At 37.6% G+C, this 12,300-nt stretch overlaps 1 pseudogene; it reads right to left on the bottom strand.

The window, feature by feature from the left end:
* Positions 1-517: 517 nt before the first annotated feature.
* Positions 518-10,853, bottom strand: LOC121260304 (annotated as a pseudogene).
* Between the last annotated feature and the right edge of the window lie 1,447 nt (positions 10,854-12,300).

The raw sequence follows: 12,300 nt of genomic DNA, 5'->3' as shown, positions 1-12,300 counted from the left end.
ATTGGGGAAAGCTCTTGTTAATTATCTATTGAGCAGTGCTACTCTGCTGCTCAAAATAGTCTGCTCCAAGTGACTATTAAGTCAAAATCAAATTTTTATTTTTTTTAATTTTTTTATTCATATATTTTTTTATCATTTTAAAATATTTTTAAAAAATATAAAAAAATATCAATATATTAATAGTCACTTCGTTAATTATTAATTAAAAAAAATTAAAATATATGAGATGTTAAAATGAATGGACAAATTAAGTGGGCAAAGTGGATTTTTTTTTTTTTTTTTTTTATCTATTAGATATATAGAACTTGCAACTCAATTCCAAATCAATTTTGGACTTTTAATTATATTGAACGTACAATAACATAACTAATTACATCATGAGTACCACATCCAATTTAATCTGATTCGCCAAAGATCAATTAATAAGGTACGTAGGCGGTGGTTGGATTAAACCAGCATGCAGCTCGGACAAGATGATCTCTGACCATGCAAGTGTTTAATGCTGTCCTGTTTGCAATCATGAGCTGATTGGCATGAAATCTCCATGAAATCCGTATGGATCGGAACTCTACAAGGTAAAGTAATTTTGGCAACCGGCTCACAGGAAAACTTCTTTGCATCAATTATATAAACCTGCAAGATCAGAGAAAATCTATCAATCTGAAATAACATGCAAAGAGATGTAAAGGCCGGATATATACACTACATGAATTGCATTAATAAGAAAAGAATATATTTGGCTCACTTTGGATATGTTAGTATCTTCGTTGTGAACAAAAGTGATTATCCAACCATCATCTTCTTCAAAACCTCCTTCTTTCGGGACAAAAGTAGCACCCGTGCAAAAGGTATTATCCTCAAACATATGATATTCCGCCTTTATCAGCTCCTGATCAGTTTGTACTTTTCTCTAGTTTCATGTACAGAACCAGATCAGTTGGAATATTTTTAATGGATGATCAGATAAACATCCTTGGATGAAAAATAAACATAACTAGGGGATCCTCAAAGTGGAAGCTGAGCAAAATGGACATGGACTAATTTATAGCATTTTATTATTTTTTTTTTAATTTTTTTTTACTCGGATTATTTTTCTTTTTGTGCCAAAACTCCGTGCAGAAAGTTTCCAGGGAGGACTCTTTACCTCTGGCTCCTCAAAGTGTAGTTTGGCTAGGCCTCCAAATTTCATCATGCCTGAAAGAACGTACGTACGTACGTACGTAGTAGTTGAAAATTCTCATATCAGTTATGCTATATATAGTTGTTTTATTATATTTTTTACCCATTTTATTAATATAATTAACCAAAATATGAGTTATTTTATATTAAAAACAAATAATTCCGTCAATCATATTAACAGAGTGCACAAAAAAATATGTAAAAGTGAGATGATATAATCAAGTGTTTTAGAGAAATTGTTGATTTGATTTTTTTCTTTTATTGAGAAAAACAAAATTACCTGAGGAAGAGCTCGCAATGGAATCAAGAACTTGGGTGTACCCGTATCTATTTTTAACTCCTGTAAAATTTACATTGATTATAGGAAAATCCATAGAGAATTCTGTTCCAGTGAGATTTCTCTCCCTAACTTCTCCAGTTTGCATGTGCAATCTCCATTCATAACAACGAGCAAATAATGATCCATCTTCCGCTGAGGTACTATTAATAGTACCGTCTAGATGATCTACAGAATTTATAGGTTTAAATCTTCTGAAAAACCACTCAAATTTATTCAAACCCATATCAGGTCCCGGTATGATTGAATCTAGGGCTCTGCACGCCCATAATACAACCTGCACTCATCATCCTCGTACAAAAGATAACATTAAACAATTATTAATTAATTAAGGCGATCATTCATGACTGATCTATTAAAAATTATAAAAATACACACACACACACCCCAATTAATTAATGACTTAAGATAAATCTAAGATAATTATTTTTTCTACAATTAATTTAATTACCTCATCACCGTCCTCGAAGCTGTTGAGAATGTGAAATGTAGAATTGGGTTCCACGTCAAACCACTTGATTGAATCTGAATTACCATAACGAGGCATTATCCCAATCCTTGCATATTCTTCCTTATTGTACTTCATTAATCTACGCATAAATATTTTTGGTGATTTAAAAAAGAAACCGAAGTTTGCAATACAAGCATATATATATATATATATAAGAAATGATAGTTACAGTCGTGAGTGTGTAAACGCGGTACAATCACTTTGAAAAAAATAAATAAATACGGATCTACATGAAAAATAAATTAATTTTTTAATCGTAGACGCTACTATTTTTCAAAGCAATTGCACGATACTTGCACACTCCACGACTGCATATAACACTACTTTATATAGAGTCAGATGATCAGTCAAATTAGGATGCATTGCATGAACTCACGGGCCTCCGCGAACAAGTCTTTTTAGGTCTATAATTAGAGGGAAATCCATGATCACGATATACCTGCAAAACAAAAACACAAATTAATATAACTTATTAATGGAAAAAGAACGATGAGCTTGAGAGGCTCAGGCCCTCATGAGGTGAGAAAGATGAGATAAAAGTTTCTTTAAATTCGGACAAGTATTAGAGCTTTCAGAAAAATACATGATAGGATAGGATATTACGTGATATGATATGAAATAATATCAATATCATATATTGTTATCTATATAAATGTTATAAAATTTGTGTTTATCTCTCTTCTACTTGAAGCGTTCAAATTCTAGCTAGCAGCTAGCTTGATCATAGAGATTTAGTGTTTCCAAAGTGATCTTTCAGCATTCGGTGGTTTAATAATCGTATAGGACGCATTATATAAATAAGTAGTTGGATCTTGGTCGATCCTTTTCAATCGCATGAGTTATTTGGAAATATTTCTGAGCTAAAACAAAATGATCAGAGATATCAGTACCGTAGTCTTACGTACCTCTGGGTGATCCCTAGCTCATGAATAAGGGTAGACCTATTCAGTCCCGGATCCACTTTATGAACCAATCTATCTCCATCAGCTGCAGCAAGATCAGATCAACATGAGACCAGACTCATTAGAATGTCGATCGCTTCACTCTACATGATTAATTAAAGGATCGATCCAACAAATTAAGTAAAATATTATCTTTCGTTCGATCGATGTTGTTTAATTTGGGTCTCATGAGGAGTATACCAGAAATAACCCCCACTACGTGAAAAGGTTTAACAGCATCCACCCCTATTGTAACTAGCTCCCAGTACCTGGAGCTCTCTGTAAAATGAAGAAAGATGAGATGATGAAGCAAGGTTTAATAAAATAACAAGTACTCCAGTACTGCAGGGAATTAACCCGGAATCTCTAAACACAAAAAGAACTTGCTGGCCGGCCGGGACCTTTGGGTGGCTGGTAAATGGTCGTTTCCATGCTCCATTCACATCCCAATTGCCTAAGGTTTTTAGAGTACAAATGTCGATCTCTTGAGGCACGGCATTCTCTGCAACTGAGTAGTATTTCCCCGAATGCTCGAAAATGTTGGTGTTGCTTATGTACTTGTTTACCATGCCAAATCTCAACTACAAAATTCAGATCAAAGCTGGTCTCAAGCCATTTTAGCTAATCAAAGAATTAGCTAATCAAACCATTTTAGCTAATCAAATTTGAACTATATATGGGCACCTATTTATTCTGAATCTCTGATATGCTAGCTATCATGTCAAATCTTTTTTTTTTTTTTTTTTTTTAATTAACGATGTTGTGAAAGTGATATGCCCACCAAATTCAGCAGATGCGCACATAAAATGGCTAGTGAATCTCCTTCTAAGGCAGGTAGAAAAGACGGTTTGTTTCTTTGCTTTTCTAGCTTGAACGTTTCGGTTTGAACATGACTGTTATTGTAGACCACCTTCCAGTTCCCATGATCACCATCTTTACTAAAATACACGGCATGAAGCATTCCTTCTCCTTCCACCCAAGCGTGACTTGACCTTCCAAACACGGACTTAGTCACTTTCAGTCCTCCAAAAAGGGGGTTTGGTCCTGCAATTGAAGCAAAACGTACGTACGTCAGCATCTATAAGTGAAAAATACTGTTATTTCATAATAACTAGCGTGCGTACGTTAGTTGTTCAATTCAAGGTCGACTTTTGTTTAAAAGGGTTTCTGTATTCTGTCTTTACCAATTAGTTCTTTTAGGCCCTTAAAAATTTTAAAGATCAAACAGCTAGACCAACCATTATTTACTGTAGGCCTAGAGAAATCATAACCTAATCATGAATGCGATCAATATGCGGCCCTTGAAATATTCCAATGAAAAAAACAGCATATTATATATATATATATTATATATATATGCTGGAAATATCTTATTAATTGTGTTAGAAATAACCAATAATTAAGAAGCTCTGGATCTAGATCAAGACGTACTCAATGACTTCAATAAATAAGAGAATATTAATGATATCATGTCAAATATATAACGTCGACGTAGATTAATAGAACTGACCATTTCTGATGTAGACACCTCCCCGGAAATTATCGGGAATTTTTCCTTAAATATCGGTTATCAGGACGGCTTCTTTCAACTCCTCGACTGGAGAAAAGTTATTCTGCCAATTAAGTATGTTATGAGGTGGCTTGAATTCTGATTGAACAGTGCAAGTGTCGTACGTTCGCTCGAGCGGAGGTTCACTCAGCTCGAGCGAAGTCAAACAGAGAGCTTCGCTCAACATTCGCTCAACGTTCAGCTCGAGCGAATTCAGACAGAGAGCTTCGCTCAAGTATTGCTCGACATTCAGCTCGAGCAATATCCAAGTCAGAGAGCTTCGCTCGACCCTCGCTCGACACACAGCTCGAGCGAGTTCAGGCAGAGAGCTTCGCTCGTCTCTCGCACAACTGTTAGCTTGAGCGAAGTACAGAATATCTACGTTCGCTCGACACTCGCTCGACGTTCGCTCGAGCCAATGTTCACAAAAGTGAATTCTCACTTTTCCTATAAATATCAAACGGCGCCCCCTCTCATATTTTACTTCTTCTGAATTCATTTGTTAGTTGTTTTTAGTGTTTTCTTGAGAGAGAAGTCTAGAGTGAGTTTGAGAGATAACTTCCTTGTGAAGTTTTGTTGTATTGATTTGTACTCCATCTTTGTTGATAGTGAAATCTTCGATACCGACCCCACCAGTGGACGTAGGCTCGTTTTGAGTCGAACCACTTAATTCTTGGTGTTCTTTCTGTGAGATTGTCATCTATTTCTTTCGTTTTTAGTTCCGCTACTATACTTCGTGTTAGTCCCAGCTACACTTATTCCCAACAAACTGGTATCAGAGCTTTGCTCAGGATCTGGAGGGATGGCTATGGCTAAGTTCGAAGTGGAGAAATTTGACGGTCAGAACAGTTTCAGTCTATGGCGCATCAAGATGAAGGCTTTACTGCGACAACAGGGCTTGTCAAAAGTATTAGAAGCGTCAGTATCTGAAGATTCTCCGGCTCCTTCGAAAGAAGAAGAAGAAAAGGTACACAGTACTATTCTTTTGTCACTATCTGATGGAGTTTTAAGAGAGGTTGCTGATGAGGAAACAGCAATTGGTCTCTGGTCTGCACTTGAGAATCTGTACATGAAGAGATCTCTCACTAACCGGTTGTATTTGAAACAACGGTTATACACTCTAAAAATGAAGGAAGGTACTCTTATTTCTGAACACCTAGATGAGTTTAATAAACTCATTATGGATATGAGGAACATAGATATTAAGCTTGAAGAAGAAGATCAAGCGTTAATTATTTTATGTTCATTACCCACATCTTTTGAGAACTTTGTGAATTCCATGTTGTATGGTAGAAATACAATTTCCTTGGTAGATGTAAAGTCTGCTTTGAATTCTAAGGAGTTGAGGAATAAATTGAGTGTGAAGAACACTAATGAACAAGCTAGTGGTTTGTTTGTTAAGGGGTCCTCAAGCAGGGGTAGATCGAATGACAGGGGTTCAGAGAAGAATAAGGGGAAATCCAGGGGCAGTTCACAAACAACGTTCAGTAAGAAAAACGTCAAATGTCATTACTGCCATAAGTTTGGTCACTACAAGAACGAGTGTCCAAAATTGAAAAACAAAGAGGACGGCACTAGTTCATCTAATGCCGTTAGTGTTGCTGATGATAGGTCTAACGACCTAGATCTTGTTCTAGCAATAAGCGACTCCAATAGTCGCTTTAGTGACAAGTGGGTTTTGGACTCAGCTTGCACTTTCCATATGTGTCCCAAGAGGGACTGGTTCACTAACTATGAATCGGTCAACGGAGGTTCTGTTTTGTTAGGGAATGATATGGGTTGTAAAATTGCTGGAATTGGTTCAGTCAGAATCAAGATGTTTGATGGAATTGTCCGGACTTTGTCTAATGTTCGACATATTCCAGATTTGAAAAAGAATCTTATTTCTTTGGGTACTCTTGATTCTCTGGACTACAAGTACACTGGTGAAGGTGGAGCTATCAGAGTCAGTAAGGGCTCTATGGTTGTGATGAAAGGAGATAAGACAAATGGTCTTTATTTCCTTCAGGGCTCTACCGTGACAGGTGCAGCTGCAGTGTCAGTTTCTGATGATCCAGATTCAGATGTCACTCGTTTGTGGCATATGCGGTTGGGTCATATGAGTGAAAAGGGAATGTCAATTCTGAGTAAGCAGGGTTTGTTATGTGATCAGAAGATAGGGAAACTGGATTTCTGTGAGCACTGCGTGTTTGGCAAACAGTGCAAAGTTCAGTTCTCTACAGGGGTTCACAGAACCAAAAGTTCTGTGGACTACATTCATTCTGATCTTTGGGGCCCATCTTCTGTCCCGTCAAAAGGTGGAGCTCAATATTTGCTTACGTTCATTGATGATTTCTCTCGGAAGGTTTGGGTCTACTTTTTGAAGCAGAAAAGTGATGTGTTTGTCAACTTCAAACAGTGGAAAGCTTTGATTGAAAATCAGACGGGCAAGAAAATCAAGCGACTTCGCACTGACAACGGTATGGAGTTCTGCGGAGGTGAGTTTGATGAATTTTGCAAAAATGAGGGTATTGCCAGACATCGTACAGTTAGACATACTCCACAGCAAAATGGGGTAGCTGAACGGATGAACAGGACCCTCTTGGAGAGAGCTCGCAGCATGCTTTCTAATGCAGGCTTGGCTAAGGATTTTTGGGCCGAAGCAATCAACACGGCCTGTTACTTGGTCAATCGCTCTCCAGCCACAGCGATTGGTTTGAAGACTCCAAATGAGGTATGGTCTGATACTCCTGCTGATTATTCAAATTTGAAAATTTTTGGTTGTCCTGCATATTTTCATGTTAATGATGGAAAACTTGAGCCAAGGGCAAAGAAGGGCATATTCATTGGGTATGCCAGTGGGGTGAAGGGATTCAGGTTGTGGTGTACTGATCCTAAATCACCCAAGTTTGTAATCAGTAGGGATGTCACTTTTGATGAAAAATCCATGCTTAGACCGAGGAAGGAGAATTCTGAGTCTACAGGACAAGAACAGGATGTTAGAAAGCAGGTGGAGTTTCAGGTGGAAGCATCACAAGGGCTGCCCAACGGTGCCCAAGATCATGCGATTGAAGATGAGCATGATTCTGATTCAAGTAGCGGCGCACAAAGTGAGCAAGACTACAGTATAGCGACTGGTAGACAGAGGAGGCAGATTAGACCACCTCAGAGATATGCTCATGCAGATATGGTTATGTATGCTCTTACTACGGCAGAGAATTTTGTTGGTCAGGAACCTTCCAGTTATTCAGAAGCTGTCAAGAGCGTAGAATCTGCACAGTGGTGCGCAGCTATGACTGAAGAGATTGAGTCTCTTCACAAAAACCAAACATGGGATTTGGTTCTGTTGCCAAAGAAGGTAAAGACTGTTGGCTGCAAATGGATTTTCAAAAGAAAAGAGGGAATCCAGGGTGATACAGATGCAAGGTACAAGGCACGCTTAGTTGCTAAGGGCTTCAGTCAGAGAGAAGGCATCGACTTCACTGAAGTCTTCTCTCCAGTGGTGAAACACAGTTCGATCAGATTGCTACTAGCTTTAGTAGCATTGTATGACTTAGAGCTACAGCAACTTGATGTTAAAACAGCGTTCCTACATGGTGAACTTGAAGAGACCATTTACATGCATCAGCCAGAGGGATTCATTGTTGAAAACAAGGAAGATCATGTGTGCAGATTGAAGAAGTCTTTATATGGTTTGAAGCAGTCGCCAAGGCAATGGTATAAGCGGTTTGATTCCTTTATGATTGATCATGGTTATTTGAGAAGTAACTATGATAGTTGTGTTTATCATAAGGAATTATCTGATAAGTCTTTCATTTATTTGCTATTATATGTTGATGATATGCTTATTGCTGCTAGAAGCATATTTGACATAGGTTTGTTAAAGACCCAACTCAGAAATGAGTTTGAAATGAAAGACTTAGGTGCTGCAAAGAAGATTTTGGGAATGGAAATCTTCAGAGATAGGAAAGCTGGAAAGTTGTACTTGTCCCAGGGAAAGTATATTGAGAAAGTGCTTCAGAGATTTGGGATGTTTGATTCCAAACCAGTAAGTACACCGCTTGCTACGCACTTTAAGCTTTCAGCTTCCCTATCTCCTCAGACAGATGAAGAGGAACAGTTCATGGCTAGTGTTCCTTATTCAAATGCAGTTGGCAGCATCATGTATGCAATGGTTTGCACCCGCCCAGACATTTCACAGGCAGTGAGCGTAGTTAGCAGGTATATGGCTAACCCAGGTAAGACTCATTGGCAGGCTGTGAAATGGATACTCAGGTATTTGAGGGGAACCCTGAACTTTGGGTTAATATTTGATAGAGATGTCGATCTCAGCCCCAAAGTTACTGGTTTTGTTGATTCAGATTATGCTGGAGACTTAGATAAAAGAAGATCATTGACAGGTTATGTTTTTACTCTGTGTGGGTCAGCTATCAGTTGGAAAGCAACACTCCAATCCACTGTTGCTTTATCAACTACCGAAGCAGAGTACATGGCAGCAGCAGAGGCTGTTAAGGAGGCCATTTGGTTGAAAGGCTTGGTCAATGATTTGGGTTTACAACAAGATGAGATCTCAGTATTCTGTGACAGTCAGAGTGCAATACATTTGACCAAAAATCAAATGTATCATGAAAGAACGAAGCACATTGATGTCAGGTACCATTTTCTCAGAGAGATTGTTATAGAGGGTGCTATACAGATTCTGAAGATTGCTACTACAGAGAATCCAGCAGATATGATGACTAAGCCAGTTGCAGTATACAAGTTCAAACTTTGTTTGGACTTGATTGGTGTTCGCATTTTGTTATTCCCGTAAGGGATTTGGTGGTGGTGGGATTGGTTTTGTGGTCGGAGGTTTTTTGGCAGAGTTCAAGCCAAGGTGGAGATTTGTTATGAGGTGGCTTGAATTCTGATTGAACAGTGCAAGTGTCGTACGTTCGCTCGAGCGGAGGTTCACTCAGCTCGAGCGAAGTCAAACAGAGAGCTTCGCTCAACATTCGCTCAACGTTCAGCTCGAGCGAATTCAGACAGAGAGCTTCGCTCAAGTATTGCTCGACATTCAGCTCGAGCAATATCCAAGTCAGAGAGCTTCGCTCGACCCTCGCTCGACACACAGCTCGAGCGAGTTCAGGCAGAGAGCTTCGCTCGTCTCTCGCACAACTGTTAGCTTGAGCGAAGTACAGAATATCTACGTTCGCTCGACACTCGCTCGACGTTCGCTCGAGCCAATGTTCACAAAAGTGAATTCTCACTTTTCCTATAAATATCAAACGGCGCCCCCTCTCATATTTTACTTCTTCTGAATTCATTTGTTAGTTGTTTTTAGTGTTTTCTTGAGAGAGAAGTCTATAGTGAGTTTGAGAGATAACTTCCTTGTGAAGTTTTGTTGTATTGATTTGTATTCCATCTTTGTTGATAGTGAAATCTTCGATACCGACCCCACCAGTGGACTAGGCTCGTTTTGAGTCGAACCACTTAATTCTTGGTGTTCTTTCTGTGAGATTGTCATCTATTTCTTTCGTTTTTAGTTCCGCTACTATACTTCGTGTTAGTCCCAGCTACACTTATTCCCAACAAAGTACGTAACTAATTCATGTCACGATTAAGATATGCAAATTAGAAAAATCATGTACGTGCGTGCATATATGCAGGGTGCGTACGTGTTAAATCTTAAGTACGTAGTAGTACAGTATGTGCACGGGGATTAAATAATAATGCCACCTGAAATGGTCAAGCTAGCGGGTGGGTACGTACCTGAGAAGGGAGCAATGGCTGGTCAGCAAACTCAAACACCGAATCAACAAAGGCGTCCAATATTTTCACAGAAGCTTTCTTGATGGTTCTGGAAACATCTACGTGCATGGGAGGACGTACTTGTTGCACTTGATCACTTAGGACTGGCTGCTTAATTATGAAAACATATATAATTATTTCTCCATGCAGTCAGATTATTATAGATCATCGTTTTAGCTAGAGTTTGTTTGTTTGATTTTGAAAGCTGCATACTAGTAGCTAGCTAGTACTTCCCTTAATAAATTAACCAACTGATCAGAACTAGCAAAAATGCATAATTCGGATCCAGAAAATTGGCCAAAATCTTCTCGGCAGCTTGCCAGACATTAATTGGTAGTGCAAAAGTTGGCGATATTTTCGAGTTTCAAGTCTTACTTTGGATTTAAACTATTACATCATGATGATCAAGCTTCGCTAGAGAGAGAGAGAGAGAGAGAGAGAGAGAGAGAGAATGACCTTGAAAACAGAAGAAAATAAGGTCTTGAAGACGTCAAATTTGTGTGATAGGGAAGGCTTCCTCTCGATACTGCAATTAACATGAAATGTCATACAATATGTGGCTGCCATCGCTCTCTCTGATCTCTCTTTCTCTGCTGCCTGCAGGTTCTGGCCCTATGGAAGTATAAATATATATATATATAATTAATTTGCAGCTATCAGTAATTAAGTGAAATGCCCAAATTTATAGAGTCCACATAAATCGCCTCAAACTCATGATGAGTTACAAACATTATTAATTAGCCAGCATATATATGTGATTAATTATAACAAGTTGCCGGGAAACGCGCGACCAGTTAAGCCTAGCTAGCCTAGAGGTGACAAAGAAATTACTGATGATCAATAAGCTGATAGCTAGAGGACGAGATGGCGCCTTTGTCCACAGCCTTATATATATATATATTATCTCATAATTGGTAATATGTTTGTTTATGATTGATGTTAGCATTCATGTAGCAAACGATCCTATATACTGTTAGCTGGTATTATAAGAAAAATGAGTATTTAATATGAAAATAAATTCATTTTAATAAAAAAAAAAAGTTACTTTCATAATAAATAACCAGATATATACAAATAATTTTTTTTATATAATATATTCATTATAATTTATTAATAACGCTGCGGATAAAGCCTAGCTAAAGGGCTGTGAAAATAGCCCCACCCTATTAAAATAATTAAATAATAAGTATTATTTAAAAAAAAGAGTCCAAATTATATGGATCTTGGATCAGTTCACTAAAGTCTAATAAGAGTAGGTGATGATTATCTTTTTGGGGGAATAATAACATATATAATGCGATGAAAGTGTCACCTGGAGGCCTGAGCCAAATTAAAGTTTGTTGCATTGGGTTTGGTATTTTTTTATTTTTTAATAATTTTGGGTTTTGTAATTAAGGAAGAAAACGAAATAATTTGCTGCTCCAGAAAGGTATCTTTCATGGTTCCGATTCTATCCACATACTTGATTTTCAATTGTTCGAGGCCAGCTGGTTCCCATTCCACTCCTTTCGCTGGGCCTCCTTGTAATTGGTTGGAATCTTTTTCTTTTTGTTTTTTGTTTGTTTGTTTTCATAACGAGTTGGAATCTCTCTCTTGGAAGGCCATGCTAATATCCCTGTTTCATTTTTCACGTTTCTTTCGTTTCAGGTTGGGAAACGTGCAAAAAATGATTAATTAGTGGGTAAGTTTTATGGATTGTTTTTTAAAAAAAAAAATAAAAAATAAAGTATTAAAAAAAAAAGTCTATTAGAGTAATATGAAACGTAATCCATCATTTTTCGTTCTTATTTTTCTTATTATATAGTAAAAATAAAAAAAAAATTTGTCTCTTGAACGGTTTGTCCATAGATGTTTAGTCCTCTATTTCTATAAAAGGTTCGATTGATTCTCTGTTTAGGTAGAGTACTATCTCTTGAACGTTTGTCTGTAAATAGTATTAATAGCAATGAAACCCAGACTAGTTTAATAGTATACTGATAAAGTTCCAAATGGTTGACATAGGAATATATCCATA

This window comes from Juglans microcarpa x Juglans regia, chromosome 4D (genome assembly GCF_004785595.1).
Source record: "Juglans microcarpa x Juglans regia isolate MS1-56 chromosome 4D, Jm3101_v1.0, whole genome shotgun sequence".
Taxonomy (NCBI): Eukaryota; Viridiplantae; Streptophyta; class Magnoliopsida; order Fagales; family Juglandaceae; genus Juglans; species Juglans microcarpa x Juglans regia.
Note: the sequence above shows the minus strand (reverse complement) of the source record. Positions and strands in the feature narration are given on the sequence as shown.